Genomic DNA, 27,600 nt, shown 5'->3' with positions numbered 1-27,600 from the left:
GACCACTGACAGGGAGCAGAGATACTGGAAGGCACGTACACACAGGTGAAGTCCTGAAGACCACTGACAGGCAGCAGAGATACTGGAAGGCGCGTACACACAGGTGAAGTCCTGAAGACCACTGACAGACTGCAGAGATACTGGAAGGCGCGTACACACAGGTGAAGTCCTGTAGACCACTGACAGGCAGCAGAGTTACTGGAAGGCGCGTACACACAGGTGAAGTCCTGAAGACCACTGACAGGCAGCAGAGATACTGGAAGGCGCGTACACACAGGTGAAGTCCTGAAGACCACTGACAGGCAGCAGAGTTACTGGAAGGCGCGTACACACAGGTGAAGTCCTGAAGACCACTGACAGGCAGCAGAGTTACTGGAAGGCGCGTACACACAGGTGAAGTTCTGAAGACCACTGACAGGCAGCAGAGTTACTGGAAGGTGCGTACACACAGGTGAAGTCCTGAAGACCACTGACAGGCAGCAGAGATACTGGAAGGCGCGTACACACAGGTGAAATCCTGAAGACCACTGACAGGGAGCAGAGATACTGGAAGGCGCGTACACACAGGTGAAGTCCTGAAGACCACTGACAGGCAGCAGAGTTACTGGAAGGCGCGTACACACAGGTGAAGTCCTGAAGACCACTGACAGGCAGCAGAGATACTGGAAGGCACGTACACACAGGTGAAGTCCTGAAGACCACTGACAGGCAGCAGAGATACTGGAAGGCACGTACACACAGGTGAAGTCCTGAAGACCACTGACAGGCAGCAGAGATACTGGAAGGCGCGTACACACAGGTGAAGTCCTGAAGACCACTGACAGGCAGCAGAGTTACTGGAAGGCGCGTACACACAGGTGAAGTCCTGAAGACCACTGACAGGCAGCAGAGATACTGGAAGGAGCGTACACACAGGTGAAGTCCTGAAGACCACTGACAGGCAGCAGAGATACTGGAAGGCGCGTACACACAGGTGAAGTCCTGAAGACCACTGACAGACTGCAGAGATACTTGAAGGCGCGTACACACAGGTGAAGTCCTGAAGACCACTGACAGGCAGCAGAGATACTTGAAGGCGCTTACACACAGGTGAAGTCCTGAAGACCACTGACAGGCAGCAGAGTTACTTGAAGGCGCTTACACACAGGTGAAGTCCTGAAGACCACTGACAGGCAGCAGAGATACTTGAAGTCGCTTACACACAGGTGAAGTCCTGAAGACCACTGATAGGCAGCAGAGTTACTGGAAGGCGCGTACACACAGGTGAAGTCCTGAAGACCACTGACAGGCAGCAGAGATACTTGAAGGCGCTTACACACAGGTGAAGTCCTGAAGACCACTGATAGGCAGCAGAGTTACTGGAAGGCGCGTACACACAGGTGAAGTCCTGAAGACCACTGACAGGCAGCAGAGTTACTGGAAGGCGCGTACACACAGGTGAAGTCCTGAAGACCACTGACAGGCAGCAGAGTTACTGGAAGGCGCGTACACACAGGTGAAGTCCTGAAGACCACTGACAGGGAGCAGAGATACTGGAAGGCACGTACACACAGGTGAAGTCCTGAAGACCACTGACAGGCAGCAGAGATACTGGAAGGCGCGTACACACAGGTGAAGTCCTGAAGACCACTGACAGGCAGCAGAGATACTGGAAGGCGCGTACACACAGGTGAAGTCCTGAAGAACACTGACAGGCAGCAGAGTTACTGGAAGGCACGTACACACAGGTGAAGTCCTGAAGACCACTGACAGGCAGCAGAGATACTGGAAGGAGCGTACACACAGGTGAAGTCCTGAAGACCACTGACAGACAGCAGAGTTACTGGAAGGCGCGTACACACAGGTGAAGTCCTGAAGACCACTGACAGGCAGCAGAGTTACTGGAAGGCGCGTACACACAGGTGAAGTCCTGAAGACCACTGACAGGCAGCAGAGATACTTGAAGGCGCTTACACACAGGTGAGGTCCTGAAGACCACTGACAGGCAGCAGAGTTACTTGAAGGCGCTTACACACAGGTGAAGTCCTGAAGACCACTGACAGGCAGCAGAGATACTTGAAGGCGCTTACACACAGGTGAAGTCCTGAAGACCACTGACAGGCAGCAGAGATACTGGAAGGCGCGTACACACAGGTGAAGTCCTGAAGACCACTGACAGGCAGCAGAGTTACTGGAAGGCACGTACACACAGGTGAAGTCCTGAAGACCACTGACAGGCAGCAGAGTTACTGGAAGGCGCGTACACACAGGTGAAGTCCTGAAGACCACTGACAGGCAGCAGAGTTACTGGAAGGCGTGTACACACAGGTGAAGTCCTGAAGACCACTGACAGGCAGCAGAGTTACTGGAAGGCGCGTACACACAGGTGAAGTCCTGAAGACCACTGACAGGCAGCAGAGTTACTGGAAGGCGTGTACACACAGGTGAAGTCCTGAAGACCACTGACAGGCAGCAGAGTTACTGGAAGGCGCGTACACACAGGTGAAGTCCTGAAGACCACTGACAGGCAGCAGAGATACTGGAAGGAGCGTACACACAGGTGAAGTCCTGAAGACCACTGACAGGCAGCAGAGATACTGGAAGGCGCGTACACACAGGTGAAGTCCTGAAGACCACTGACAGACTGCAGAGATACTTGAAGGCGCGTACACACAGGTGAAGTCCTGAAGACCACTGACAGGCAGCAGAGATACTTGAAGGCGCTTACACACAGGTGAAGTCCTGAAGACCACTGACAGGCAGCAGAGTTACTTGAAGGCGCTTACACACAGGTGAAGTCCTGAAGACCACTGACAGGCAGCAGAGATACTTGAAGGCGCTTACACACAGGTGAAGTCCTGAAGACCACTGATAGGCAGCAGAGTTACTGGAAGGCGCGTACACACAGGTGAAGTCCTGAAGACCACTGACAGGCAGCAGAGATACTTGAAGGCGCTTACACACAGGTGAAGTCCTGAAGACCACTGATAGGCAGCAGAGTTACTGGAAGGCGCGTACACACAGGTGAAGTCCTGAAGACCACTGACAGGCAGCAGAGTTACTGGAAGGCGCGTACACACAGGTGAAGTCCTGAAGACCACTGACAGGCAGCAGAGTTACTGGAAGGCGCGTACACACAGGTGAAGTCCTGAAGACCACTGACAGGGAGCAGAGATACTGGAAGGCACGTACACACAGGTGAAGTCCTGAAGACCACTGACAGGCAGCAGAGATACTGGAAGGCGCGTACACACAGGTGAAGTCCTGAAGACCACTGACAGGCAGCAGAGATACTGGAAGGCGCGTACACACAGGTGAAGTCCTGAAGAACACTGACAGGCAGCAGAGTTACTGGAAGGCACGTACACACAGGTGAAGTCCTGAAGACCACTGACAGGCAGCAGAGATACTGGAAGGAGCGTACACACAGGTGAAGTCCTGAAGACCACTGACAGACAGCAGAGTTACTGGAAGGCGCGTACACACAGGTGAAGTCCTGAAGACCACTGACAGGCAGCAGAGTTACTGGAAGGCGCGTACACACAGGTGAAGTCCTGAAGACCACTGACAGGCAGCAGAGATACTTGAAGGCGCTTACACACAGGTGAGGTCCTGAAGACCACTGACAGGCAGCAGAGTTACTTGAAGGCGCTTACACACAGGTGAAGTCCTGAAGACCACTGACAGGCAGCAGAGATACTTGAAGGCGCTTACACACAGGTGAAGTCCTGAAGACCACTGACAGGCAGCAGAGATACTGGAAGGCGCGTACACACAGGTGAAGTCCTGAAGACCACTGACAGGCAGCAGAGATACTGGAAGGCACGTACACACAGGTGAAGTCCTGAAGACCACTGACAGGCAGCAGAGTTACTGGAAGGCACGTACACACAGGTGAAGTCCTGAAGACCACTGACAGGCAGCAGAGTTACTGGAAGGCGCGTACACACAGGTGAAGTCCTGAAGACCACTGACAGGCAGCAGAGTTACTGGAAGGCGCGTACACACAGGTGAAGTCCTGAAGACCACTGACAGGCAGCAGAGTTACTGGAAGGCGTGTACACACAGGTGAAGTCCTGAAGACCACTGACAGGCAGCAGAGTTACTGGAAGGCGCGTACACACAGGTGAAGTCCTGAAGACCACTGACAGGCAGCAGAGTTACTGGAAGGCGTGTACACACAGGTGAAGTCCTGAAGACCACTGACAGGCAGCAGAGTTACTGGAAGGCGCGTACACACAGGTGAAGTCCTGAAGACCACTGACAGGCAGCAGAGATACTGGAAGGCGCGTACACACAGGTGAAGTCCTGAAGACCACTGACAGGCAGCAGAGTTACTGGAAGGCGCGTACACACAGGTGAAGTCTTGAAGACCACTGACAGACTGCAGAGTTACTGGAAGGCGCGTACACACAGGTGAAGTCTTGAAGACCACTGACAGGCAGCAGAGTTACTGGAAGGCGTGTACACACAGGTGAAGTCCTGAAGACCACTGACAGACTGCAGAGATACTTGAAGGCGCGTACACACAGGTGAAGTCCTGAAGACCACTGACAGGCAGCAGAGTTACTGGAAGGCGCGTACACACAGGTGAAGTCTTGAAGACCACTGACAGGCAGCAGAGTTACTGGAAGGCGTGTACACACAGGTGAAGTCCTGAAGACCACTGACAGGCAGCAGAGTTACTGGAAGGCGCGTACAAACAGGTGAAGTCCTGAAGACCACTGACAGGCAGCAGAGATACTGGAAGGCACGTACACACAGGTGAAGTCCTGAAGACCACTGACAGGCAGCAGAGATACTGGAAGGCGCGTACACACAGGTGAAGTCCTGAAGACCACTGACAGGCAGCAGAGTTACTGGAAGGCGCGTACACACAGGTGAAGTCCTGAAGACCACTGACAGGCAGCAGAGATACTGGAAGGAGCGTACACACAGGTGAAGTCCTGAAGACCACTGACAGGCAGCAGAGATACTGGAAGGCGCGTACACACAGGTGAAGTCCTGAAGACCACTGACAGACTGCAGAGATACTTGAAGTCGCGTACACACAGGTGAAGTCCTGAAGACCACTGACAGGCAGCAGAGATACTTGAAGGCGCTTACACACAGGTGAAGTCCTGAAGACCACTGACAGGCAGCAGAGTTACTTGAAGGCGCTTACACACAGGTGAAGTCCTGAAGACCACTGACAGGCAGCAGAGATACTTGAAGGCGCTTACACACAGGTGAAGTCCTGAAGACCACTGACAGGCAGCAGAGTTACTGGAAGGCGCGTACACACAGGTGAAGTCCTGAAGACCACTGACAGGCAGCAGAGATACTTGAAGGCGCTTACACACAGGTGAAGTCCTGAAGACCACTGATAGGCAGCAGAGTTACTGGAAGGCGCGTACACACAGGTGAAGTCTTGAAGACCACTGACAGGCAGCAGAGTTACTGGAAGGCGCGTACACACAGGTGAAGTCCTGAAGACCACTGACAGGCAGCAGAGTTACTGGAAGGCGCGTACACACAGGTGAAGTCCTGAAGACCACTGACAGGGAGCAGAGATACTGGAAGGCACGTACACACAGGTGAAGTCCTGAAGACCACTGACAGGCAGCAGAGATACTGGAAGGCGCGTACACACAGGTGAAGTCCTGAAGACCACTGACAGGCAGCAGAGATACTGGAAGGCGCGTACACACAGGTGAAGTCCTGAAGAACACTGACAGGCAGCAGAGTTACTGGAAGGCACGTACACACAGGTGAAGTCCTGAAGACCACTGACAGGCAGCAGAGATACTGGAAGGCGCGTACACACAGGTGAAGTCCTGAAGACCACTGACAGGCAGCAGAGTTACTGGAAGGCGCGTACACACAGGTGAAGTCCTGAAGACCACTGACAGGCAGCAGAGATACTGGAAGGAGCGTACACACAGGTGAAGTCCTGAAGACCACTGACAGGCAGCAGAGATACTGGAAGGCGCGTACACACAGGTGAAGTCCTGAAGACCACTGACAGACTGCAGAGATTCTTGAAGGCGCGTACACACAGGTGAAGTCCTGAAGACCACTGACAGGCAGCAGAGATACTTGAAGGCGCTTACACACAGGTGAAGTCCTGAAGACCACTGACAGGCAGCAGAGTTACTTGAAGGCGCTTACACACAGGTGAAGTCCTGAAGACCACTGACAGGCAGCAGAGATACTTGAAGGCGCTTACACACAGGTGAAGTCCTGAAGACCACTGATAGGCAGCAGAGTTACTGGAAGGCGCGTACACACAGGTGAAGTCCTGAAGACCACTGACAGGCAGCAGAGATACTTGAAGGCGCTTACACACAGGTGAAGTCCTGAAGACCACTGATAGGCAGCAGAGTTACTGGAAGGCGCGTACACACAGGTGAAGTCCTGAAGACCACTGACAGGCAGCAGAGTTACTGGAAGGCGCGTACACACAGGTGAAGTCCTGAAGACCACTGACAGGCAGCAGAGTTACTGGAAGGCGCGTACACACAGGTGAAGTCCTGAAGACCACTGACAGGGAGCAGAGATACTGGAAGGCACGTACACACAGGTGAAGTCCTGAAGACCACTGACAGGCAGCAGAGATACTGGAAGGCGCGTACACACAGGTGAAGTCCTGAAGACCACTGACAGGCAGCAGAGATACTGGAAGGCGCGTACACACAGGTGAAGTCCTGAAGAACACTGACAGGCAGCAGAGTTACTGGAAGGCACGTACACACAGGTGAAGTCCTGAAGACCACTGACAGGCAGCAGAGATACTGGAAGGAGCGTACACACAGGTGAAGTCCTGAAGACCACTGACAGGCAGCAGAGATACTGGAAGGCGCGTACACACAGGTGAAGTCCTGAAGACCACTGACAGGCAGCAGAGTTACTGGAAGGCGCGTACACACAGGTGAAGTCCTGAAGACCACTGACAGACTGCAGAGATACTTGAAGGCGCGTACACACAGGTGAAGTCCTGAAGACCACTGACAGGCAGCAGAGTTACTGGAAGGCGCGTACACACAGGTGAAGTCTTGAAGACCACTGACAGGCAGCAGAGTTACTGGAAGGCGTGTACACACAGGTGAAGTCCTGAAGACCACTGACAGACTGCAGAGATACTTGAAGGCGCGTACACACAGGTGAAGTCCTGAAGACCACTGACAGGCAGCAGAGTTACTGGAAGGCACGTACACACAGGTGAAGTCCTGAAGACCACTGACAGGCAGTAGAGTTACTGGAAGGCGCGTACACACAGGTGAAGTCCTGAAGACCACTGACAGGCAGCAGAGTTACTGGAAGGCGCGTACACACAGGTGAAGTCCTGAAGACCACTGACAGGCAGCAGAGATACTGGAAGGCACGTACACACAGGTGAAGTCCTGAAGACCACTGACAGGCAGCAGAGATACTGGAAGGCACGTACACACAGGTGAAGTCCTGAAGACCACTGACAGGCAGCAGAGATACTGGAAGGCGCGTACACACAGGTGAAGTCCTGAAGACCACTGACAGGCAGCAGAGTTACTGGAAGGCGCGTACACACAGGTGAAGTCCTGAAGACCACTGACAGGCAGCAGAGATACTGGAAGGAGCGTACACACAGGTGAAGTCCTGAAGACCACTGACAGGCAGCAGAGATACTGGAAGGCGCGTACACACAGGTGAAGTCCTGAAGACCACTGACAGACTGCAGAGATACTTGAAGGCGCGTACACACAGGTGAAGTCCTGAAGACCACTGACAGGCAGCAGAGATACTTGAAGGCGCTTACACACAGGTGAAGTCCTGAAGACCACTGACAGGCAGCAGAGTTACTTGAAGGCGCTTACACACAGGTGAAGTCCTGAAGACCACTGACAGGCAGCAGAGATACTTGAAGGCGCTTACACACAGGTGAAGTCCTGAAGACCACTGATAGGCAGCAGAGTTACTGGAAGGCGCGTACACACAGGTGAAGTCCTGAAGACCACTGACAGGCAGCAGAGATACTTGAAGGCGCTTACACACAGGTGAAGTCCTGAAGACCACTGATAGGCAGCAGAGTTACTGGAAGGCGCGTACACACAGGTGAAGTCCTGAAGACCACTGACAGGCAGCAGAGTTACTGGAAGGCGCGTACACACAGGTGAAGTCCTGAAGACCACTGACAGGCAGCAGAGTTACTGGAAGGCGCGTACACACAGGTGAAGTCCTGAAGACCACTGACAGGGAGCAGAGATACTGGAAGGCACGTACACACAGGTGAAGTCCTGAAGACCACTGACAGGCAGCAGAGATACTGGAAGGCGCGTACACACAGGTGAAGTCCTGAAGACCACTGACAGGCAGCAGAGATACTGGAAGGCGCGTACACACAGGTGAAGTCCTGAAGAACACTGACAGGCAGCAGAGTTACTGGAAGGCACGTACACACAGGTGAAGTCCTGAAGACCACTGACAGGCAGCAGAGATACTGGAAGGCGCGTACACACAGGTGAAGTCCTGAAGACCACTGACAGACAGCAGAGTTACTGGAAGGCGCGTACACACAGGTGAAGTCCTGAAGACCACTGACAGGCAGCAGAGTTACTGGAAGGCGCGTACACACAGGTGAAGTCCTGAAGACCACTGACAGGCAGCAGAGTTACTGGAAGGCACGTACACACAGGTGAAGTCCTGAAGACCACTGACAGACTGCAGAGATACTTGAAGGCGCGTACACACAGGTGAAGTCCTGAAGACCACTGACAGGCAGCAGAGATACTTGAAGGCGCTTACACACAGGTGAAGTCCTGAAGACCACTGACAGGCAGCAGAGTTACTGGAAGGCACGTACACACAGGTGAAGTCCTGAAGACCACTGACAGGCAGCAGAGTTACTGGAAGGCGCGTACACACAGGTGAAGTCCTGAAGACCACTGACAGGCAGCAGAGTTACTGGAAGGCGTGTACACACAGGTGAAGTCCTGAAGACCACTGACAGGCAGCAGAGTTACTGGAAGGCGCGTACACACAGGTGAAGTCCTGAAGACCACTGACAGGCAGCAGAGTTACTGGAAGGCGTGTACACACAGGTGAAGTCCTGAAGACCACTGACAGGCAGCAGAGTTACTGGAAGGCGCGTACACACAGGTGAAGTCCTGAAGACCACTGACAGGCAGCAGAGATACTGGAAGGCGCGTACACACAGGTGAAGTCCTGAAGACCACTGACAGGCAGCAGAGTTACTGGAAGGCGCGTACACACAGGTGAAGTCTTGAAGACCACTGACAGACTGCAGAGTTACTGGAAGGCGCGTACACACAGGTGAAGTCCTGAAGACCACTGACAGACTGCAGAGATACTGGAAGGCGCGTACACACAGGTGAAGTCCTGAAGACCACTCACAGGCAGCAGAGTTACTGGAAGGCGCGTACACACAGGTGAAGTCTTGAAGACCACTGACAGGCAGCAGAGTTACTGGAAGGCGTGTACACACAGGTGAAGTCCTGAAGACCACTGACAGACTGCAGAGATACTTGAAGGCGCGTACACACAGGTGAAGTCCTGAAGACCACTGACAGGCAGCAGAGTTACTGGAAGGCACGTACACACAGGTGAAGTCCTGAAGACCACTGACAGGCAGTAGAGTTACTGGAAGGCGCGTACACACAGGTGAAGTCCTGAAGACCACTGACAGGCAGCAGAGTTACTGGAAGGTGCGTACACACAGGTGAAGTCCTGAAGACCACTGACAGGCAGCAGAGTTACTGGAAGGCGCGTACACACAGGTGAAGTCCTGAAGACCACTGACAGACAGCAGAGTTACTGGAAGGCGCGTACACACAGGTGAAGTCCTGAAGACCACTGACAGGCAGCAGAGTTACTGGAAGGCGCGTACACACAGGTGAAGTCCTGAAGACCACTGACAGGCAGCAGAGATACTGGAAGGCGCGTACACACAGGTGAAGTCCTGAAGACCACTGACAGGCAGCAGAGTTACTGGAAGGCGCGTACACACAGGTGAAGTCCTGAAGACCACTGACAGGCAGCAGAGTTACTGGAAGGCGCGTACACACAGGTGAAGGCCTGAAGACCACTGACAGGCAGTAGAGTTACTGGAAGGCGCGTACACACAGGTGAAGTCCTGAAGACCACTGACAGGCAGCAGAGTTACTGGAAGGTGCGTACACACAGGTGAAGTCCTGAAGACCACTGACAGGCAGCAGAGTTACTGGAAGGCGCGTACACACAGGTGAAGTCCTGAAGACCACTGACAGACAGCAGAGTTACTGGAAGGCGCGTACACACAGGTGAAGTCCTGAAGACCACTGACAGGCAGCAGAGTTACTGGAAGGCGCGTACACACAGGTGAAGTCCTGAAGACCACTGACAGGCAGCAGAGATACTGGAAGGCGCGTACACACAGGTGAAGTCCTGAAGACCACTGACAGGCAGCAGAGTTACTGGAAGGCGCGTACACACAGGTGAAGTCCTGAAGACCACTGACAGGCAGCAGAGTTACTGGAAGGCGCGTACACACAGGTGAAGGCCTGAAGACCACTGACAGGCAGCAGAGTTACTGGAAGGCACGTACACACAGGTGAAGTCCTGAAGACCACTGACAGGCAGTAGAGTTACTGGAAGGCGCGTACACACAGGTGAAGTCCTGAAGACCACTGACAGGCAGCAGAGTTACTGGAAGGTGCGTACACACAGGTGAAGTACTGAAGACCACTGACAGGCAGGAGAGTTACTGGAAGGCGCGTACACACAGGTGAAGTCCTGAAGACCACTGACAGGCAGCAGAGTTACTGGAAGGCGCGTACACACAGGTGAAGTCCTGAAGACCACTGACAGGCAGCAGAGTTACTGGAAGGCGCGTACACACAGGTGAAGTCCTGAAGACCACTGACAGACAGCAGAGTTACTGGAAGGCGCGTACACACAGGTGAAGTCCTGAAGACCACTGACAGGCAGCAGAGTTACTGGAAGGCGCGTACACACAGGTGAAGTCCTGAAGACCACTGACAGGCAGCAGAGATACTGGAAGGCACGTACACACAGGTGAAGTCCTGAAGACCACTGACAGGCGGCAGAGTTACTGGAAGGCGCGTACACACAGGTGAAGTCCTGAAGACCACTGACAGGCAGCAGAGTTACTGGAAGGCGCGTACACACAGGTGAAGTCCTGAAGACCACTGACAGGCAGCAGAGTTACTGGAAGGCACGTACACACAGGTGAAGTCCTGAAGACCACTGACAAGCAGGAGACGTCCGGTGACTGCAGACAGGAACTGTGCAGAGTGAAAATAATAGAGTTACTAGAAAGTCTTAATGTAATACTAAGACACAGGTGTGAGCAGCGGTAGATTAAGAGTAGCCAGGGCCCAGGGCGGTAGCCCAGATTTCCCTCATTATAATCCGCCTATGGGTGTGAGTCTTGGGAGTCTTATATAGGCCCAGGATACACAACACATGGGAGCGCACTAAGCTACTTGCAAAGTCCGACGTGGAACTCAAGAAAATCTCAGGGACCGGGCAGGTGTGTAAGAAGTGACAGGATTATAAGTGACCGGTCTGTTATAAGCGACAGATCGGCTCCTCTATATCCTTGAACACAAATATTTCCCAATGAAGGATTTCCCATCAGTTTTGTGGGAATGACTCAGACGTGTGGAATTGATCGCAGCGGATGATCTGTAGCAGATGAGTAATTAAGAAGACTCAGCTGATTTCCAAAACTTGGCAAAAAACTTGAACCGCCTACGATATAAGTCTTAACGCAGACTCTGCAATATCCATTATTTAGTCAGTAAGTTATACCTGTCTCCATCTTGGTTTCCGGTAAATATTGGGTGAGGCACTTCATTCTTATCTTCAGTCCAAGTTCCCAAAATGTCTTTTAGGTCAAGAATCATGGACCAGAGAACAAGAATGTCCCAGAAGATCTTTTGTTCTTCATAGCCTGTGATAAGGAATCTAGACTCTCCGCGACACACTGTATCTTCTTGTCATGGACTCCATTGTTCATGGTTTCCTTGGACTTATGACCTGCTCTACAGAAAATGTCTCACTTTTGGCGTTGAGGAATGACGAAGTTTCATAACTCAACATTCTTCTCCGGCCAGTCCTTATACAATCATTTAGTAAGTCCTTCATCTTTCTTCGAGGGTAATGAACTAGAACTGAAGCCAGCGACACTTATTTGTGTGGACCTGCCATGCAGTAGGTGGCCAGAAACTGATGAAGCTCTGGTGCCCCTTTAGTCTTAGGAGCAGTGGGGGGTCCCAGAGGTCATTACACGATTACTCCCCCAAAAAAGGTATCCTCTGTCCATAGGGATTGTGCACGCGTTAAGCCTTCACTTTCTTTCACTGTCTGTGGGACTGTCTGATATTGCCAAGTATTGCACTGAGCAGTCCCATAGACAATGAGTATGTGCACCTCTGCTCTGATCATGACTGGGCTGCAGAACTCCATTCTTGGGGTTACAAAGTCCTGATCTCAGAAACGCTGGACCCCTAAGTAGGCCTCTAACCTATAAATAGAGAATAACTTGTCTTTTTTGGAAAAATCCTTTTAAGTTATGGCATATCTGTCACGGGTGTCTCAAGTGTAATAGACAGTCGCTCTGGATCTGGCTGTAGAAGGTCACTGCGCTTGGCATTGCAGACACCTTCTTAATCCTTCTTCCTTTAAGACCCAGCAGCCACCTCCCTCCTGCTGCTGATTGACACACCCTTGCCTGGGAGTTAAAAACCCTCAGTTTGCTCCAGGCAATCGCTGGTGATACTTCTATGTACCTTTGTGCATGCTTGAAGCACTAGCAGTCGGCTAGCTTCCTATCTGGTGCCCTTGGAGGACAGTTGGCGTTACACCTCTGGTGTCTGCTCAAGCTAAGTGTATCCACTTTGTTTGTCAATCTTGTTGTCTTTAGTTTGTAGTGGGGCCTGACCAGTGCTCACCCCTCCCTCCCTATCTAGGGCCAAGCTCTAGGGTCATCCAGGGTTTAGGTTCCTGCTCGGCGATAGGTGTGGAACCTATATAGGGACAGTAGGGTAGGCAGGGTGATATTAGATCTGCCTAGGGATCACCACTCTCCCTTTCCCTAGTGTTTGGGCTTCCTCCCCCTCTTGCACTTAGTCTTTCCTACACCTTGCGTGACAATATCCTTTTGAGAGGGGAGTACACCTTTGATCTAACGCATTCCAGAAAATTGGTGCAGCACAAATGAAATCCTGAAGGCCAGGGTTGGAGGTTGAGGATAAATGAAGATGTGAAAATCCGATCGTTGGTAGAGAGAATTCGGAGTTCAGAAATGACTTTCCTAGTATATTTTTGATCTTTTTTCTTTTTGTTTGTTTCGCAGACTACAATTGTTTCCTACTGTTACGTTTGCCCTTATGTTTGGCCATAACCAACATTAAATAATATTCCTGATGAGCGCAGGGTCAGAGATTACCAAACAGAACCGGGATAGGAAGGACCCGTCCAATCCGTCACATCAGGCGAGACAAGGGTTCAGCTCTAAAACCACCTATTATTAATTATCCCTAACGAAAAACCACAATAAAACCATTATTTATGTGACATATTAAAGAACAAAGGGCGATGATGGTATTCTTGGCAAAATACAAACCTACTAAATGATGAAAGTCAGAAGAAAAAAAACAAAAAAAACATTACACATGAAAAGAATAAAGTAACAAAAGATAAAAAAAAAAATACAAAAACAATCTCTAAAAATACAACATAGTAAACCTACAAAGAACACAAAATAGAATGCAGAAAATACAAAAAGAAACTAAATATTGATTGCAAAAATAAATACAAAATAGCAAAAATTACAGAATATAAAAACAAATTCTCCCACATGACAGCACACTGGTTATGTCCTAATTTTGCCTCCATAATTAACCGTCCCTTTGTGATCGCAGTTATCTGCTCCCATAAATCTTTTGTGTCATTTTTTTTTCTTTTTTAAATTCATTAATTTTCTTCACAGCTAACGAAGTGTATTTTCTGGATGAATAACTTCACAGGACGAGCCGAATACTAATGTCAGGAGATAATGGTATTCAAAGAGAAGTGAGGCGCATGTGAACGGTGCGGATAATGGAATCACAGCGATCTACAGGCTGGATACAATGTAGGATAATCAGGACATGGAGGCGAGTGAGGAGCAAATGCCCCGGATACAGTGTAGGGCTGAAATACACTGGATGTAGCTGCACTGCTGTATCAGTCATTGTACAGGAGGGGGAGGAGGTGAGCTGTGATATCACCTATTGTGAATGGTGGATGCTGTGTTATCTACTGTATATAGAGGTGTTATCAGTCATTGTACAGAAGGAGGAATCATAGAATCATAGAAAGGTAGAGTTGGAAGGGACCTCCTGGGTCATCTGGTCCAACCCCCTGCTCAAAGCAGGATTCACTAGATCATCTCAGACAGATGTCTGTCCAGCCTCTGTTTGAAGACGTCCATTGAAGGGGAACTCACCACCTCTCGTGGCCGCCTGTTCCACTCATTAATCACCCTAACTGTCAAAAAGTTTTTTTCTAATATCTAATCTGTGTCTCCTCCCATTTAGTTTCATCCCATTGCTTCTAGTCTTTCCTTGTGCAAATGAGAATAAAGATGATCCTTCTACAATGTGACAGCCCTTGACATATTTGTAGACAGCTATTAAGTCTCCTCTCAGTCTTCTTTTTTGCAAGCTAAACATTCCCAAATCCTGCAACCGTTCCTCATAGGACAGGGTTTGCAGACCAGTCACCATTCTGGTCGCTCTTCTCTGAACTTGCTCCAGTTTGTCTATGTCTTTTTTAAAATGTGGTGCCCAAAACTGTACACAGTATTCCAGATGAGGTCTGACCAAAGAGGAGTAAAGACCGATAATGACTTCACGTGATCTAGACTGTATGCTTCTGTTAATACATCCCAGAATTGTATTTGCCTTTTTTGCTGCTGCATCACACTGTTGACTCATGTTCAGTCTATGATCTATTAGTATACCTAAGTCTTTTTCACATGTACTGTTGCTTAGCTCTATTCCTCCCATTCTGTATATGCTTTTTTCATTTTTATTGCCCAGATGTAGTACTTTGCATTTTTCCCTGTTAAAAACCATTCTGTTGGTTGCTGCCCACTGCTCCAGTTTATTTAGGTCTTTTTGAATCCTCTCTCTCTCTTCTCTAGTGTTAGCTATCCCTCCTAGCTTTGTGTCATCAGCAAATTTAATCAGTTTACCCTCAATTCCTTCATCTAAATCATTGATAAAGATGTTGAACAATACAGGTCCCAGGACGGAGCCCTGTGGTACCCCACTTGAGACATTCATCCAGCTGGATGTGAAGCCATTTACAACCACCCTTTGAGTCCGATCACTAAGCCAGTTATGAATCCACCTAACAGTTGCCTGGTCCATTGCATACTTGGTCATTTTTTCAATAAGGATGGTGTGAAATACTTTGTCAAATGCTTTGCTGAAGTCAAGATATACTATATCTACAGCATTTCCCTGATCCACCCAGTCAGTGATTCTGTCATAGAAGGAAATTAAGTTAGTCTGACATGACTTGTTAGTTACAAACCCATGCTGACTCTGGTTAATCACTTCATTCTTATCCATGTACTTACATATATGTTGTTTAATAATTTGTTCAAAGATCTTTCCTGGTATAGAAGTCAGACTCACCGGCTTATAGTTCCCTGGGAGGTGAGCTGTGACATCACCTATTGTGAATGGTGGATCCTGTGTTATCTACTGTATATAGAGGTGTTATCAGTCATTGTACAGGAGGAGGTGAGCTGTGATGACTTATTGTGAATGGTGGATCCTGTGTTATATACTGTATATAAAGGTGTTATCAGTCATTGTACAGGAGGAGGAGGAGGTGAGCTGTGACATCTCTTATTGTGAATGGTAGATCCTGTGTTATCTACTGTATATAGAGGAGTTATCAGTCATTGTACAGGAGGAGGTGAGCTGTGATATCACCTATTGTGAATGGTGGATCCTGTGTTATCTACTGTATATAGAGGTGTTATCAGTCATTGTACAGGAGGAGGAGGAGGTGAGCTGTGATATCACCTATTGTGAGTGGTGGATCCTGTGATATCAGTCGCCATCGGTGGAGAATAGGCTCGCCCATAGACATTAGTCAGTGAGTCCCACAGAAATCTTTGGGGATAGCAACATTATTTTACATTGGTATAGACAGTATAAAAGTGATTGACGCATGAAGCTCAGCCCCATTTTCATGCTGTATTGGGGCATCATGACATTATAGGGGGGTCCCGCTCAGCACACATTCCCTTCTGCTGGACTTGAGATAACTTTGAATTACTCAAATTCCCATTTATCTCAAATTCCCACCGATGACCCCCGATAGTGATCCCATCTGTTGGCCTAACCAAGGATGATTCATCTCTACCTATTGATTCAAACAGGAAGCAGCGGGATCCGCAACCTCGATGAGCCGGCGTGTAAAACATGCACAAATTCCACCAAAAGCCATGAAAGATGGCGATCAAAGCAAATTCTTCTCTCCGTTTCCCCATTCAATCCTACATAAGACATGATAGATATACGGTAGAGGCTCCGACATTACCTGCAGCCAAAGCCCTGACCCCTCCGCCGGCTCCAGATCCCAACATCCTTCCCATAACAATCGCAGCTTAATATTGTGGAATTATAATCAGCAAAAATGGATAAAGATGAGATTTCATCCCAGGACAGAAGACGCAGCTGAAATCGATGGCGCTGAGAGCGGCCACTTATCCAGGTCTAGTCCCTTGGCTGCCCCCCATCCACTCACGCCGGGGGGGTCCCGCCTCAGGAAGCCATGGAATGAATCTGTGCTGAAGTATCGGGGAATAGGAATTAATACGCGCGCAGCGATGGGGAATGGTTTCCACGTACGCAGAACAGAGGGTGATGGGTCAGGCCTGGGTATGTGTGCAACTTATTAGAGGGACTGTCCATCCCAAAAAATACAGAAATGCTCCTTATGATTTACCCAGTCATAGATATAGATCACTGACTCCAGGTGCCTCCATTATCAGGTCGCTGCTACCGTAGCAGGCGACGCATTTCTGGCCCTACCACTGACACAGCAGCATGTCCGCTGTCAACACATCTTAAAGGGGTTCTCCAGTACTTTTACATTGACCTATCCTCACGATAGGTCATCAATATCTGATCGATCGGGGGCGACACCCGCGCTGATCAGCTGTTCTCGATGCCGCCGGCTGGGTGTGATCTGTTGTGGAGCTGCACAGCAAAAATCCGTCAACTGTATAGGATCCGGATACGCAGCGGCGTACTACAGATTCACTTCTATTCATTTGCACGGATGTGCAATAACGGCCGCGGCCACTATACAGTCGACGGAACAGTGCTGTGCCGCTCTACAACAGATTACACGGCCCCGAGAACAGCTGATCCGCGGGGGGAGGCGGGTGTCGCAGCCCCACCAATATGATGAGGAACAGCTGATCCGCGGGGGAGGCGGGTGTCGCAGCCCCACCAATATGATGAGGAACAGCTGATCCGCGGGGGAGGCGGGTGTCGCAGCCCCACCAATAGGATGAGGAACAGCTGATTCGTGGGGGTGGCTGGTGTCGCAGCCCCACCAATATGATGAGGAACAGCTGATCCGCGGGGGAGGCGGGTGCCGCAGCCCCACCAATATGATGAGGAACAGCTGATCCGTGGGGTTGGAGGATATCGCACCCCCCCACCAATATGATGAGGAACAGCTGATCCATGGGGGTGGCAGGTGTCGCAGCCCCACCAATATGATTAGGAACAGCTGATTAGGAACAGCTGATCCGTGGGGGTGGCGGATATCGCACCCCCACCAATATGATGAGGAACAGCTGATCCGCGGGGGAGGCGGGTGTCGCAGCCCCACCAATATGATAAGGAACAGCTGATCCGCGGGGGAGGCGGGTGTCGCAGCCCCACCAGTATGATGAGGAACAGCTGATCCGTGGGGGTGGCAGGTGTCGCAGCCCCACCAATATGATGAGGAACAGCTGATCCGCGGGGGAGGCGGGTGTCGCAGCCCCACCAATATGATGAGGAACAGCTGATCCGTGGGGGTGGCAGGTGTCGCAGCCCCACCAATATGATTAGGAACAGCTAATCAGTGGGGGTGGTGGATATCGCACCCCCACCAATATGATGAGGAACAGCTGATCCGCGGGGGAGGCGGGTGTCGCAGCCCCACCAATATGATAAGGAACAGCTGATCCGCGGGGGAGGCGGGTGTCGCAGCCCCACCAGTATGATGAGGAACAGCTGATCCGTGGGGGTGGCAGGTGTCGCAGCCCCACCAATATGATTAGGAACAGCTGATCCGTGGGGGTGGCGGATATCGCACCCCCACCAATATGATGAGGAACAGCTGATCCGTGGGGGTGGTGGATGTCACACCCCCCACCAATATGTTGGGGAGCAGCTGATCCGTGGGGGTGGCGGATATCACACACCCACCAATATGATGAGGAACAGCTGATCCGTGGGGGAATCGGGTGGCGCACCCTCACCAATATGTTGGGAAACAGCTGATCCGTGTTGGTGGTGGATGTCACACCCCCACCAATATGTTGGGGAACAGCTGATCTGCGGGGGTGGCGGGTGTCGCATCCCCCACCAATATGATGAGGAACAGCTGATCTGCGGGGGTGGCGGTGTCGCAGCCCCACCAATATGATGAGGAACAGCTGATCCGTGGGGGTGGAGGATATCGCACTCCCCACCAATATGATGAGGAACAGCTGATCCGCGGGGGAGGCGGGTGTCGCAGCCCCACCAATATGATGAGGAACAGCTGATCTGCGGGGGAGGCAGGTGTCGCAGCCCCACCAATATGATGAGGAACAGCTGATCCGTGGGGGTGGCGGGTGTCGCTGCCCCACCAATATGATGAGGAACAGCTGATCCGTGGGGGTGGTGGGTGTCGCACCCCCCACCAATATTATGAGGAACAGCTGATCTGTGTGGGAGGCGGATGTCGCAGCCCCACCAATATGATGAGGAACAGGTGATCCATGGGGGTGGTGGGTGTAGCAGCCCCACCAATATGATGAGGAACAGCTGATCCGTGGGGGTGGCGAGTGTCACACCCCCTGCAATATGATGAGGAACAGCTGATCTGCGGGGGAGGCGGATGTCGCAGCCCCACCAATATGATGAGGAACAGCTGATCTGCGGGGTAGGCGGATGTCGCAGCCCCACCAATATGATGAGGAACAGCTGATCCGTGGGGGTGGCGGGTGTCGAAGCCCCACCAATATGATGAGGAACAGCTGATCTGTGTGGGTGGCGGGTGTCGCAGCCCCACCAATATGATGAGGAACAGCTGATCCGTGGGTGTGGCGGATGTCACACCCCCACCAATATGATGAGGAACAGCTGATCCGTGGGGGAATCGGGTGGCGCACCCCCACCAATATGTTGGGGAACAGCTGATCCGTGTTGGTGGTGGATGTCACACCCCCACCAATATGTTGGGGAACAGCTGATCTGCGGGGGTGGCGGGTGTCGCATCCTCCACCAATATGATGAGGAACAGCTGATCTGCGGGGGTGGCGGGTGTCGCAGCCCCACCAATATGATGAGGAACAGCTGATCCGTGGGGGTGGCGGGTGTCGCAGCCCCAACAATATTATGAGGAACAGCTTATCGGTGGGGGTGGCGGATATTGCACCCACACCAATATGATGAGGAACAGCTGATCCGCGGGGGCGGCGGGTGTCGCAGCCCCACCAATATGATGAGGAACAGCTGATGCGTGGGGGTGGCGGGTGTCGCAGCCCCACCAATATGAGGAACAGCTGATCCGTGTGGGAGGCGGGTGTCGCAGCCCCACCAATATGATGAGGAACAGCTGATCCGTGGGGGAGGCAGGTGTCGCAGCCCCACCAATATGAGGAACAGCTGATCCATGGGGGTGGAGGATATCGCACCCCCCACCAATATGATGAGGAACAGCTGATCCGCGGGGGAGGCGGGTGTCGCAGCCCCACCAATATGATGAGGAACAGCTGATTCGTGGGGGTGGCTGGTGTCGCAGCCCCACCAATATGATGAGGAACAGCTGATCCGCGGGGGAGGCGGGTGCCGCAGCCCCACCAATATGATGAGGAACAGCTGATCCGTGGGGTTGGAGGATATCGCACCCCCCCACCAATATGATGAGGAACAGCTGATCCATGGGGGTGGCGGGTGTCACACCCCCTCCAATATGATGAGGAACAGCTGATCTGCGGGGGAGGCGGATGTCACAGCCCCACCAATATGATGAGGAACAGCTGATCTGCGGGGTAGGCGGATGTCGCAGCCCCACCAATATGATGAGGAACAGCTGATCCGTGGGAGTGGCGGGTGTCGCAGCCCCACCAATATGATGAGGAACAGCTGATCTGTGGGGGTGGCGGGTGTCGCAGCCCCACCAATATGATGAGGAACAGCTGATCCGTGGGGGTGGCGGATGTCACACCCCCACCAATATGATGAGGAACAGCTGATCCGTGGGGGTGGCGGATATCGCACCCCCACCAATATGATGAGGAACAGCTGATCCGTGGGGGAATCGGGTGGCGCACCCCCACCAATATGTTGGGGAACAGCTGATCCGTGTTGGTGGTGGATGTCACACCCCCACCAATACTGTATGTTGGGGGGGTGGTGGGTGTCTCATCCCCCACCAATATGATGAGGAACAGCTGATCCGCGGGGTGGCAGATGTAGCACCCCAAACAATATGATGAAGAACAGCTGATCCGTGGAGGAGGCGGGTGTCGCACCCCCACTAATATGATGGGGAACAGCTGATCCGTGTTGGTGGTGGATGTCACACCCCCACCAATATGTTGGGGAACAGCTGATCTGCGGGGGTGGCGGGTGTCGCACCCCCCACCAATATGATGAGGAACAGCTGATCTGTGGGGGTGGCGGGTGTCGCACCCCCTACCAATATGATGAGGAACAGCTGATCCGTGGGGGTAGCGGATATCGCACCCCCACCAATATGATGAGGAACAGCTGATCCGTGGGGGAATCGGGTGGCGCACCCCCACCAATATGTTGGAGAACAGCTGATCTGCGGGGGTGGTGGGTGTCACATCCCCCACCAATATGATGAGGAACAGCTGATCCGCGGGGTGGCAGATGTAGCACCCCCACCAATATGATGAAGAACAGCTGATCCGTGGAGGAGGCGGGTGTCGCACCCCCTCCAATATGTTGGGGAACAGCTGATCTGTGGGGGTGGTGGGTGTCACACCCCCACCAATATGATGAGGAACAGCTGATCCACGGGGTGGCGGGTGTCGCACCCTCACCGATATGATGGAGAACAGTTGATCTGTGGGGGAGGCGGGTGTCTCATCCCCACCAATATGATGAGCAGCTGATCCGTGGGGGTGGTAGGCGTTGCACCCCCACCAATATGATGAGGAACAGCTGATCCGCAGGGGTGGCAGATGTCACACCCCCACCAATAAGTTGGGAAACAGCTAATCCGCGGGGGGTGGTGGGTGTCGCACCCCCAATATGTTGGGGAACAGCTGATCCGCGAGAGATGTGTGACTGGGGCAGGCTCCCTGCTCAATTCAAAAGTTAAGATAGCCCACGTCCATGTTTATAGAGAAGAGGGTCCGCCAGCCCCCTCCACACACAGGACTGGTCATATGCTGGAAACGCAGAAATGGAAAAATGGAAATAAAATTACTTTTTAAGTGTCACATTGTTTCCATGTCCTCCACGTGATCACAGTATGTGCTGCATATCGTCCCTTGGGCTCTTCAGTCTTATCAATGTCATGTTCAGCATTTTATGTGATTGTCTTCCTTCATCTTTCCAGAATAAGATGTTGCTTCGATTAATCAATTAGAACAAAACTAATTCCCAATGTGTGAATATCGCTGCAACCGCAATATAATACAACTCTGAACAAGAAATATAGAGTCAAGTAAAACCCGAAACAATACAAAAAAATTCTCCATTAAGTCCTAAAGTCCTTGTACACAGTCCGGAACGTCACGGAGATCCCTTCTGCTCTACATGATCTTTGCACAGTTTGATATTCATTGTAGATCAGGATTTATTTCGGTCCATTTTCGTTTGTTCATTTTATTTTATGTCTTCGTGGTCATTTTTTTTTTTTACATTTTGCGATGAAATCAGATTAAACTCGTCGGTACATTTATTGCTTGTGCTCTTGGGTCAGTAAAGCTTCAGTCTGGTCACTTGACCGTCAGGTGGAATCGTTTCATCACGGTTCTTCTTTTCTTTGGCTCCTTCTTCCCTTAAGACGTGACCGACGTCAAGGTTTATCAAAGTCAATACCATTATTTTTCTGCCCAGTTTTCCCCAACATAAACAGTCACAGATAAAGAGATCACATCAGTTTGGTGAAAAACCCTCTAAAGCTGCCATAAACCTTAGATGAAAGTCAGACGAAGTCGCAGATCGTGATGGGGAAGAGAAGTATCAGGCAGGTGCTTGGTTCCAGGGTAGATCCGCCGCCCCCATAGGTGTCAGGCTTCAGCTTTCTCCTCTCTCCCTATTGAAAACACGAACGCTCGGCCGAGCAAAGCTGTTCCTCATCATATTGGTGGGGGTGCGATGCCCACCACCCCCACGGATCAGCGGTTCCTCATATTGGTGGAGGTGTGACACCCACCACCCCCACAGATTAGCTATTCCCCAACATATTTGTGGGCGTGCGACACCCGCCTCCCCCACGGATCAGCTGTTCATCATATTGGTGGGGGTGAGACACCCACCTCCCCCACGGATCAACTGTTCTCCATCATATCGGTGGGGGTTCGACACCCACCACCCCCACGGATCAGCTGTTCCTCATCATATTGGTGGGGGTGCGACACCCGCCTCCATGGATCAGCTGTTCCTCATCATATTGGTGGGGGATGTGACACCCACCACCCCCACAGATCAGCTGTTCCTCATCATATTGGTGGGGGTGCTACATCTGCCACCCCGTGGATCAGCTGTTCCTCATCATATTGGTGGGGGATGCGACACCCACCACCCCCACGGATCAGCTGTTCCTCATCATATTGGTGGGGGTGTGACACCCACCAACCCCACAGATCAGCTGTTCCCCAACATATTGGTGGGGGGGGTGACACCCGCCTCCTCCATGGATCAGCTGTTCCTCATCATATTGGTGGGGGACGTGACACCCACCACCCCCACAGATCAGCTGTTCCCCAACATATTGGTGGGGGGTGTGACACCCGCCTCCTCCATGGATCAGCTGTTCCTCATCATATTGGTGGGGGATGTGACACCCACCACCCCCACAGATCAGCTGTTCCTCATCATATTGGTGGGGGTGCTACATGTGCCACCCCGCGGATGAGCTGTTCCTCATCATATTGGTGGGGGTGCTACATCTGCCACCCCACGGATCAGCTGTTCATCATATTGGTGGGGGTGCTACATCTGCCACCCCGCGGATCAGCTGTTCCTCATCATATTGGTGGGGGATGCGACACCCACCACCCCCTTGGATCCTCACGTGTATGGAGGAGTCGGGAAAAAGCGTGGTCTCATTCACTCAGCCAACTATTACACGCATATGACCAGCTTTACCTTGTTTCCACGTTTCCTTTATTTTTTTTATCAATACCATGGATGGCAAGAAGAACAAACAAATTTTGGAACAAATGAAGCCGGACATGTCACTGGAAGCAAAGATCACCAACGACTTTCCTACGGTGGACAGATCATAGGAAGGGAGCAATCACTGGAGAAGGACATCATGGTCGGAAGAATAGAAGGAAGAAGATGAAGAGGAAGACCAGCAACCCGATGGCTCGATACTATCAAGATAATGGTGGAGAAGACCCTGGTGGACCTATCTAGGCTTTCACAAGATCCATTGTCCTACAGATCGTTCATCCATCAAGTCGCCATGGCTCGAGATCGAGCTGAAGGCCGTTAAAAATAAAAAGCTGACTCTTCGTCAGCATCAAAGTCCACATCATCCCTGCTCCATTTTTTTGCCGGAAGTGCCCATGTTTGATTTTCGTGACCACTACTATCTATGGAGAATAAGCACAGGGGTGTAATTCGCTACGACGTTGGCTAACAAATAGATTAATGGGTTTTCACCGGTTCTCTGCACAGTCTGAAGAAATCATTTTCTGAACTTCTTGGCAGAGGTTGGCAGAGGTTGGCAGTGACAGCTAATGCAAGCCTAATAATAATAATAATCTTTTTATTTATATAGCGCCAACATATTCCGCAGCGCTTTACAATTCAGACCATTTACTGACATTATCATCACTGTCACCATCGGGGCTCACAATCTACATTCCCCATCAGTCTTTGGAGTGTGGGAGGAAACCGGAGAACCCGGAGGAAACCCACGCAAACACAGGGAGAACATACAAACTCCTTGCAGATGCGATAGGAGTCTGCGCTGCCCGGCCACTTCCCCAAATTTTAAAAAGAGGGTCTGGTTCAATGTCTGTTTCATTCTGATCTCAGACTGTCTTTGGCCTTTGCAGCAAAACTATGGGCCGTGTTTTCCCCGTAGAGTCATTTTTTGAATCAGGAACATGGGGTAAAGTGAACCAGGAGTCGGATCCTCTCCGATCTCAGACTGATTATCGAAGGATAGCTCATAAATAAACCCTTTAAAGGTGACACTGCAATAAAATGATCTGATCCTCGCTATTGTTGGTTGTGTTCAAAAATAAAATAGACTTCTTCAGAGTTCGAGGCATTCGGGTCACATCGTATGCATCCATTATTCCATGTTAACTCAATCATCTTTATGGGGAGGTAGACCGATACCGGAACAGGCAAGCCGGAAGGTGCCCTCTATAGCATTTGGGTTTCCTGAAGTATAGTTAGAGAAGTTGAAGGTGGCATCTAGTCGAAAGGCTGCAGCCCTCATAATTCTGTCAAAGCAAACGTCCGATTTGATGGAACATACATCGTCTGCAGCCTACAGCTTTAATACATGTGAGGAATGCCTAAGAAACAGGCATTCCTCACATGTATTAAAGCTGTCAAACAGTCGCAAATCATGAGCACTGAGTGACTAAAACATAACATCCGAGCACACTGAAGAGACTCGGAAAACACCCGAGCATGCTCGTAAATCTCGAGTAACGAGCATGCTCGCTCATCACTAATCACCAATAGAAATATGCAGTCGAGAGAAATATCCAGAGCTGGCGGAGTAGGTCTATATTCGGGCCAAGAATTTTAGTTATTGGATATTATAATAAGGGCCAACAGTGCAGGTCACAACAAATATGAATCCTTCTGTGTCCAAGCAAATTCATTATCTTAAAAGAAGCAACTACAGTGCCTTGTAAAAGTCTTCATACCCCATGAACTTTTTCACATTACTCCCAGAAACTTAAATGTATTTTATTGGTATCTTCTGTGACACCAACACAAAGTAACAAATATTTGTGACGTGTAAAGGAAATGATACAAATTGTTCTAATTATTTGAAAAATATAAATCTGAACATTGTTCCGTGCATTTGTATTTAGACCCCTGAGTCAGTACTTTGTAGGACCACCTTTCTCTGCAGTCACTGCTGCAGTGTTTTTGGGGTCTGTCTCTCCACCTTTTGCTGCAGTGTTTTGGGGTCTGTCTCTCCAGCTTTCTCTGCAGTCTTTTGGGGTCCGTCTCTCCAGCTTTCTCTGCAGTCTTTTGGGGTCTGTCTCTCCACCTTTCTCTGCAGTCTTTTGGGGTCTGTCTCTCCATCTTCCTCTGCAGTCTTTTGGGGTCTGTCTCTCCAGCTTTCTCTGCAGTCACTGCTGCAGTGTTTTGGGGTCTGTCTCTCCACCTTTTGCTGCAGTGTTTTGGGGTCTGTCTCTCCAGCTTTCTCTGCAGTCTTTTGGGGTCTATCTCTCCATCTTCCTCTGCAGTCTTTTGGGGTCTGTCTCTCCATCTTCCTCTGCAATCTTTTGGGGTCTGTCTCTCCAGCTTTCTCTGCAGTCTTTTGGGGTCTGTCTCTCCAGCTTTCTCTGCAGTCTTTTGGGGTCTGTCTCTCCATCTTTCTCTGCAGTCTTTTGGGGTCGGTCTCTCCACCTTTCTCTGCAGTCTTTTGGGGTCTGTCTCTCCAGCTTTCTCTGCAGTCTTTTGGGGTCTGTCTCTCCATCTTTCTCTGCAGTCTTTTGGGGTCTGTCTCTCCAGCTTTCTCTGCAGTCTTTTGGGGTCTGTCTCTCCATCTTTCTCTGCAGTCTTTTGGGGTCGGTCTCTCCACCTTTCTCTGCAGTCTTTTGGGGTCTGTCTCTCCAGCTTTCTCTGCAGTCTTTTGGGGTCCGTCTCTCCACCTTTCTCTGCAGTCTTTTGGGGTCTGTCTCTCCAGCTTTCTCTGCAGTCTTTTGGGGTCTGTCTCTCCAGCTTTGCTCATCTAGAGGTGACATTTTGCCCCGTCTTCTTTGCACACTCGCTCTCGCTCAGTGAGATCGGATGGAGACGTCTGTGATCAGTAATTTTCACGTCTTGTCACAGATTCTCTGGGATTTGGGTCTGGGCTGTGACTGCGCCGTTCACACATAGGAATATGCTCTGATCTAAACCCTCCATTGTAGCTCTGGCAGGATATTGAGGGTCGTTGTCCTGCTGGAAGGTGAACCTACGCCCCAGTCTCAAGTCTTTTGCAGCCTCAAATAGGTTTTGCTCCAGGATTGCTCTGTATTTAGCTCCATCCATTTTCCCATCACCTCTGAGCAGCTTCCCTGCCCCTGCTGAAGAAAAGCCTCCTCACAGCAGGATGCTGCCTCCACCATGTGTAACGGTGGGGATGTTGTTTTTAAGGTGATGTGCAGTGTTAGTTTTCCACCACACATAACATTTTGCATTTAGCCCAAAAAGTTCTCCTTTGGTCTCATCTAACCACAGCACCTTCTTCCACATGCTTGCCGTGTCCCCTACATGCCTTTTTGCAAACTGAAACAGGGCATCTTATGGCTTTCAAAAATAGCTTTCTTCTTGACAATCTTCCATGAAGGCTAGGTTTGTGGAGTATTTGACCCTCTATAGCATATTAAATATATATACAGTATATATATATATATATATATATATATTTGAGAACCATGTGGCAGTAATTACGCAGGCACTGTATTTGCAGTATGGGGTAGTGGTCTCGCGATATAAAGGATTCATATTTCGGCTATTGTATTTACTGTAACTATGTTTTTTGCCAACTCCTGGCACCTAATAGTGTGACAATTATTAAGTGCTGTATGATTACTTATACACGGAAAGGCAGTGTGCCATAGGGCAGAGATAGCCAGGAGGAGGTATGATCCAAGGCACCATCAAACACTGGACCAGCCCGGATGGCCGCTTAGTAAATATAGCCACAACATGGGTTTTTTACCCAGGAATTCAACACATTTCCCAAAAATGACAAAAATAACAATAAACATTTTACTTAATTTCTAAATGTCTCAAATGAATAATAAAAAAAACAATCAGGGACTAAACATATATATTATTATTATTATTTTTAACTTTTTTCTATTAGAGATTGGCACCAACCACTCAACATTCACAACCATTGTTCCCATCCTTCTAAGTTAGAGGTCTGATTAGTTTTCCATTTCCTGTAAATTCTCCGATTTTGGAGACGTAA

The sequence above is a fragment of the Phyllobates terribilis genome, unplaced genomic scaffold (assembly GCF_046119375.1).
Source record: "Phyllobates terribilis strain yellow unplaced genomic scaffold, ASM4611937v1 Scaffold_4__5_contigs__length_816908805, whole genome shotgun sequence".
Taxonomy (NCBI): Eukaryota; Metazoa; Chordata; class Amphibia; order Anura; family Dendrobatidae; genus Phyllobates; species Phyllobates terribilis.
Note: the sequence above shows the minus strand (reverse complement) of the source record.